Genomic DNA, 6,571 nt, shown 5'->3' with positions numbered 1-6,571 from the left:
CTCTGACTACCATCTCAGGATATTTTTGGTTTCTCTACTAGGAAGCTGAGATGTCTTGAGTGAGAGGCAGAAGAATTTAAGTATCAGGCGATGTTGGTGAGGAAAGGATTGTTGGGGGTTTTCTTTTAACTTCTTGTGAGTAGGCTCCATGACAAATGTGGGGCTTGAACTCACCACCCTGAGATCAAGGGTCACAGCCTCTAGGGACTGAGCCAGCCAGGCACCCCCAGGTTGGAGGTTTTCTTAAGGTTACAGAATAAAGGGCCACTTAGGTTACAAAGGCCCCTGATAAGTGTCCTTCACAAATTCACCAGCAGATGGCAGCCTTGCTCCTGATTCTTACCTTCCAAACTATGAAGTGAATTTACTTGGTGCACGCATTCATAAAATATTAAAAGCATTTGCTCCATGTAAGGCACTGAGTGAGCTAAAAAGGAGAATAAGCTACAATACCTTCCCTCTGAGACCTTCTTGTCTAGTAAACTCTGTGTCTCTTGAGCTTGTCCTTGTTTTTAAAGTTTATTTATTTTGAGGGGGGTGGTGGGAGAGACAGAGAGAGAGAGAGAAAATCGCAAGCAGACTCCATGCTCTGAGCATGGGGCTCGATGTGGGACTCGAACCCACAAACCTATGAACCATGAGATCCTGACCCCAGCCTAAACCAAGAGTCGGACACTTAACTGACTGATCCACCCAGGCAGGCGCCCCTTGAACTTGTCTTTCGACTGATGACTCCAAAAGTTAGCCAATCCTTTCTTCTGTTTCAGAGTCTAATTTCATATTGATCCTGATGGAACAGAGCAGTCAAAGGTATTGCCTAAAGTCTGGTTATTTCCAATCTACTTTACTGTTTTAAATCACTGCTGTCTGGCCAGATAACCATAGAGAGGGCTGGAGCAGCTGAAGTGGTCCCAGGCAGGATAACAGTGAAAACAGGTTTTAAAGGAAGAGGAAAACAAAACTGATTAGGAGCAAAGGACAGCTGGTGATTGGAGCTGAGTCTTTCAGAGAAACTTCTCCGGAGCCTTCGGCCCAGGCCATGGCTGCACTTCTCCCTAGAGCCTGTCAGACTCAGGATAGCAGTAGCCTACACAGGGGCACTGGGAGCCCTCTTTCCCTTTCCCCTCTCAGCCCCTCCTGTTTGTCCCTGCCCACACTCAATTTTATAAGTTTTTCAGCCTGTTAACACATTTATTTACTCTTGAGGACCTGACACTGAGCCTCCCCTGAAAAAGTTTCTGAATCACCTTCCAAGCTTCCCTGGAACATTCTTTTTTTTTTTTTTTTTTTAATTAAAAAAAAAATGTTTATTTATTTTTGAGACACAGAGAACGAGCAGGGCAGGACAGAGAGAGAGGAAGAGACAGAATCCGAAGCAGGCTGAGCTGTCCAGCACAGAGCCTGACGTGGGGCTTAAATTCACGAACCATGAGATCACGACCTGAGCTGAAGTCAGATGCTTAACCCACTGAGCTACCCAGGTGCCCCTCTTTTTTTTTTTTTTTAATGTTTATTTATTTATTTTAAGAGCGAGAGAGTGCAAGTTTGGGAGGGACCGCCGTGCGCTATCAGTGCAGAGCCTGAGTAGGGACTCGATCCCACAAACCGTGAGATCACGACCTGAGCCAAAATCAAGAACCAGATGTTGAACCGACTGAGCCACCCAGGCACCCCATCCCCTGTAACATTCTTCGTGCTTCACAGTGTTAATGTCAGCTTGAAAATCAGAACAAATTTCCTAAGCGGGAGCCCTCTGTAATATCCCCTCTAATCCTTTCCAGATGGATTTCCCTTTTTCTCGCCTCCAAGCACTTTATCTTCATGACATTCTCTTGCAGACTTTTTGGTCTTTTGCCTTTGGCCACCAGGCTCATTTCTCTTGCAAACCCTGAGAGATTCGAAGGGCTCCTCCTTGGGAAACATGAATACAGAGGCAGAAAGCCCAGGTCGGGACAGCCAGACCTCATTCCACAGCACCCCCCTTTTTAAAGTAATCTCGGGGCGCCTGGGTGGTGCAGTCGGTTAAGCGTCCGACTTCAGCCAGGTCACGATCTCGCGGTCCGGGAGTTCGAGCCCCGCGTCAGGCTCTGGGCTGATGGCTCGGAGCCTGGAGCCTGTTTCCGATTCTGTGTCTCCCTCTCTCTCTGCCCCTCCCCCGTTCATGCTCTGTCTCTCTCTGTCCCAAAAATAAAAAAATAAAAACGTTGGAAAAAAAAAATTTTAAAGTAATCTCTACATCCAATGTGGGGCTCAAACTCATGATCCCAAGATCAAGAGTTGTGTGCTTGGGGCACCTGGGTGGCTCAGTGGGTTAAGTGCCCTACTCTTGATTTCAGCTCAGGTCATGATCTCACGGTTCATGAGTTTGAGCCTCAAGTCAGGCTCTATGCTGACAGGCGGACCCTGCTTGGGATTCTTTCTCCCTCTTTCCCTGCCCTTCCTCTGCTTGCTCTCTCTCTCTCTCTCTCTCTCAAAAATAAATAATTTTTTTTAAAAAAGCTTTAAGGGGTGCCTGGGTGGCGCAGTCGGTTAAGCATCCGACTTCAGCCAGGTCACGATCTCGCGGTCCGTGAGTTCGAGCCCCGCGTCAGGCTCTGGGCTGATGGCTCGGAGCCTGGAGCCTGTTTCCGATTCTGTGTCTCCCTCTCTCTCTGCCCCTCCCCCGTTCATGCTCTGTCTCTCTCTGTCCCAAAAATAAAAAATAAAAAATAAAAAATAAAAATAAATAAAAATTAAAAAGCTTTAAAAAAAAAGAGCTGCATGTTCTACTGACCGAGTCAGCCAGGTGCCCCACCACAGCTCTTTTTTGACTTGCTTTGTCACAGGCTCAGCAGTGTAGAGCCAGATCCAGAAAGATCCAGGGAAATCCAGAACTGCAAAGAGCCTGGGTGTCCCTTACTGGTCCCAGGGGTCCACAGAGGCCTGCCAGGGGCTCCTGGAGTGACACAATGAGAATGATACACTTCCTGAGAACTCCCCTTTCTCTTAATGTTCAATAATTTTCAACATTATCTTTGAGAAAACTTTTTTTTTAAGTTTATTTATTTATTTTGAGAGAGAGAGAGCACAAGGGAGAGAGATCCAGCAGGGGAGGGGCAGAGAGAGAGGGCCAGAGGATCTGAAGTAGGCTCCACACTGACAATGGAGAGCCTGATGTGGGGCTTGAACCCACAAGCTGTGAGATCATAATCTGAGCCGCAGTCGGATGCTTAAGGGACCGAGCCACCCAGGTGCCCCCAACATTATCTTTTTATTAAAACAGAGATTTGTGAAGGAGAATGCAAATTTAAATAAACATTTATGATAAACTTCAGACTTCAGAGACCTGGGAGTGGGCTGATGTTGCCACTCTCCTGAGTTCCTCCAGAGGGACACGGCCACCCCTCTGCTCTCAGGGGAGTCCAGGGGGAACTTCGGAGAGCGTGGGGGTAGTCTGCCCTCTCATGTCACGGAGGAAGAAAACAGATCTAGATTATAGCGACAGCCTCTTAACTTAGTTGCTGCTAAGTGGTTACCTCACATGCAAAAGAGGGGGTAAAAATAGTCCTTACGGGGGGGCACCTGGGAGGCTCGGTCGGTTGAGCATCTGACGCTTGAATTCAGCTCAGGTCGTGACCCCAGGGTCTTGGGCTGGAGCCTGCATCAGGCTCCGCACTGAGTGTGGAGCCTGCTTAAGATTCTCCCTCTCCCCCTCTGCTCCTTTTCCCCGCTCTTGTGCACACTCTCTTTCTAAAGTAAAAATGAATGTTAAAAAAACAGTCCTTACATCTTCAGTTACCGTGAAGATTAATGGAGACGATGGTGTAAAGTGTCTGACGTGCAGTCCGTGCTCAATAATTAGGTGTGATTATTATTAACGTTCACCTATTTTTGAGAGAGAGAGACAGAGACAGAGCATGAGCATGAGCAGGGGAGGGGCAGAGAGCGAGGGAGACACAGAATCGGAAGCAGCCTCCAGGCTCCGAGCTGTCAGCACAGAGCCCGACGCAGGGCTCGAACTCACAAACCGAGAGATCATGACCTGAGCTGAAGTCAGACGCTTAACTGACCGAGCCACCCAGGCGCCCCTCAGAACTGCATTCCTATCTCACTTGCGCTAAGAAAACTTTCTCGGGGCACGTGGGTGGCTCAGTTGGCTGAGTGCCCAGCTCCTGATTTTGGCTCAGGTCATGACCTCACGGTCGTAGGATTGAGTCCCACGTTGGGTGCACACTGGGCATGGAGCCTGCTTGGGATTCTCCTTCCCTCTCCCTCTGTCCCTGACCCACTAGTGCCCTCTCTCTCTCAAAAAAAAGGAAGAAAGAAAGAAAGAAAAGAAAAAACTTTCTTGCCCCAGTGCCCTTCTTCACAAAAAGAGAATTAAGCATTCATCCTTTGTCTACACACTGTCCTCTACACCCCTTCCCTTGTGCCTCTGAAAGACAAGGGCCCTGATATTAGTTTACCCACGAGATTACGAACGGTTTGAGGTCAGGATCCAAGTAATACTCTTACCCATATTCCCAGCACCTACAGTACATGACCAGCACAGAGTTGGACTTTAATAAATGTCTGCCGGGTGGATGGATAGCTGGAAGGGCAAACAGATGGCTGGATGGAGGGATGGATGGACAAACGAGAAATCTGTGGCCCAGCCTGGATCTCTAAGCTCTCCGGGGTGATGGGGAGAGCTAAGCCAACCACATTCCTTCACTGTCAGTCTCTGTCCTACACTCATGTCCTCCCCACCTGGGATCAATGAGAAGAAGGAATACTTTGTAGCAAGAAGGGTGTGAGATGTGACCTCAGGACGCAGATGAGAGAGGAAGGAGAAGAAGTCGTCAGAGAAGGCAGCAGAGGAGTTTGGAAGTTGGAGAAGCCTCTTGCCTGCCTGTATAATGCCCTACTTTCTCTCCGGTAGCCAGCTGTCCAGTCCAGAGGCACTGGGGGGTAGAGTGCCTAGCGAGGATACTGAAGAGTTGAGACATTTTTGAGAGTTCAGAGAAGAAACCAAGCCCCACTGTGCGTGCCCAATCTCCTTCTAGAACCCCCAGCAGAGAATCTCTTGGCGATGAACTCTGACTGTATTATCTCTGCAGATTTGGGTGCCATTGGCTGGGCAGAGCCGATCAGGGCACAGTTACATAACTGAGGTCAGCCAGAATGAGTATCTCTGCCCTAACAATTTCAGCACGTGTGATGTCCCAAGTGTCGATGGTGTTTACTGGCCTTTTGTATGATTTCAACGTTGGGCTCATGCCTGTTTGCATGGTTGGTGACCCCCAGCACACCTTTGATTCACCTCGATCCCAAAGTCCTGCCTGATTCCCTGAGTCTTCTTTACCTGCAAATGAGCTACCCAAGCCCAAGCCCAAATGGTTGGCAACAGGGAGGGTGACAACCAAAAGGTGCGAGGTTCTGCAGAAACAGTAGACGAGGCAGGGCCTCCTTGGCTTCCTTTACCTCCAGCTCTGCCTAAACAGCTCTAAGACATGTGCGCTGACACGGTCTTTGGGTGAACATGCAGGGCGACCACATATCCTGGTTTGCCTGGGACAGTCCTGTTGCCTTCGTGTAATTATGAATATCATCACTATACTGGTCACTGTTAAAAGCATTTCACTTTGGATGACACATGACATAGCCACTCTATTTACAAGGTGCTTTAAAATCCTCTGGAAGAATCCCAAGTGTGCCTGCGGTTACCACTGTCTTTCTCTACAGACACTGCACAGCACAGGCTGGCATGTCATTACTGGAGAAATCCACCAACAGGCCCACGACTCCAGAGAGGACAAATCCAGGCCAAAGAAGGACATGCAGGCGTTTGCCCTTTTGCAAAATCTTGGGCAAGACTCCAAAGCTTCTCTCTCCAGGATCTTGGGAGCTAAAGGGAAAGAGGATAATCCCATGAGACCACCACCTTTGGGCAGCAAGCCCATGGTCCCTGACACTGTAGTTCTGCTATTTAATGTGCCTGCTGATCTCTTCCTTGCTCAGTGCAGGGATGGCCAGGAATTCTCCTGGTTTTTCCTCCTACATCTTGGTTGGGTCAGATGGGGATGGCCCAATCTGCAAGAAACACTGGTTGGGTGCTTGTAGATTTCCCAATCCTGGAGGGCCCTGTTTGTTCTTGTTGTTGTTGTTATTGTCGTTTTTAATGTTTATTTATTTTTGAGAGAGAGACAGAGCATGAGTGGGGGAGGGGCAGAGAGAGGGAGACACAGAATCCGAAACAGGCTCCAGGCTCTGAGCTGTCAGCACAAAGCCCGACACGGGGCTCAAACCCATGAACCGTGAGATCATGACCTGAGCCGAAGTCAGATGCTTAACCAACTGAGCCACCCAGGTGCCCCGAGGAGGGCCCTGTTTATATGAAGGGGCTGGCCAGGGGAAAAATGTTTCTTCTGGATTATAAGATGCTTGATTTTATTCCTAGATGAGAGTTGATTCAGCCATCCTGGAACTTTAAATGAAGCCTTTGAGGGTCTGAGCCCCTGCCACCAGTCCAGGCTGGCAGCTGCATCTGTAGGTGACTTGGGGTGAAGGGTGACCAGCTGCCTCCAGGACCTGCCCCCGCCCCCATTAACTG

The sequence above is a fragment of the Prionailurus bengalensis genome, chromosome E4 (assembly GCF_016509475.1).
Source record: "Prionailurus bengalensis isolate Pbe53 chromosome E4, Fcat_Pben_1.1_paternal_pri, whole genome shotgun sequence".
Taxonomy (NCBI): Eukaryota; Metazoa; Chordata; class Mammalia; order Carnivora; family Felidae; genus Prionailurus; species Prionailurus bengalensis.
Note: the sequence above shows the minus strand (reverse complement) of the source record.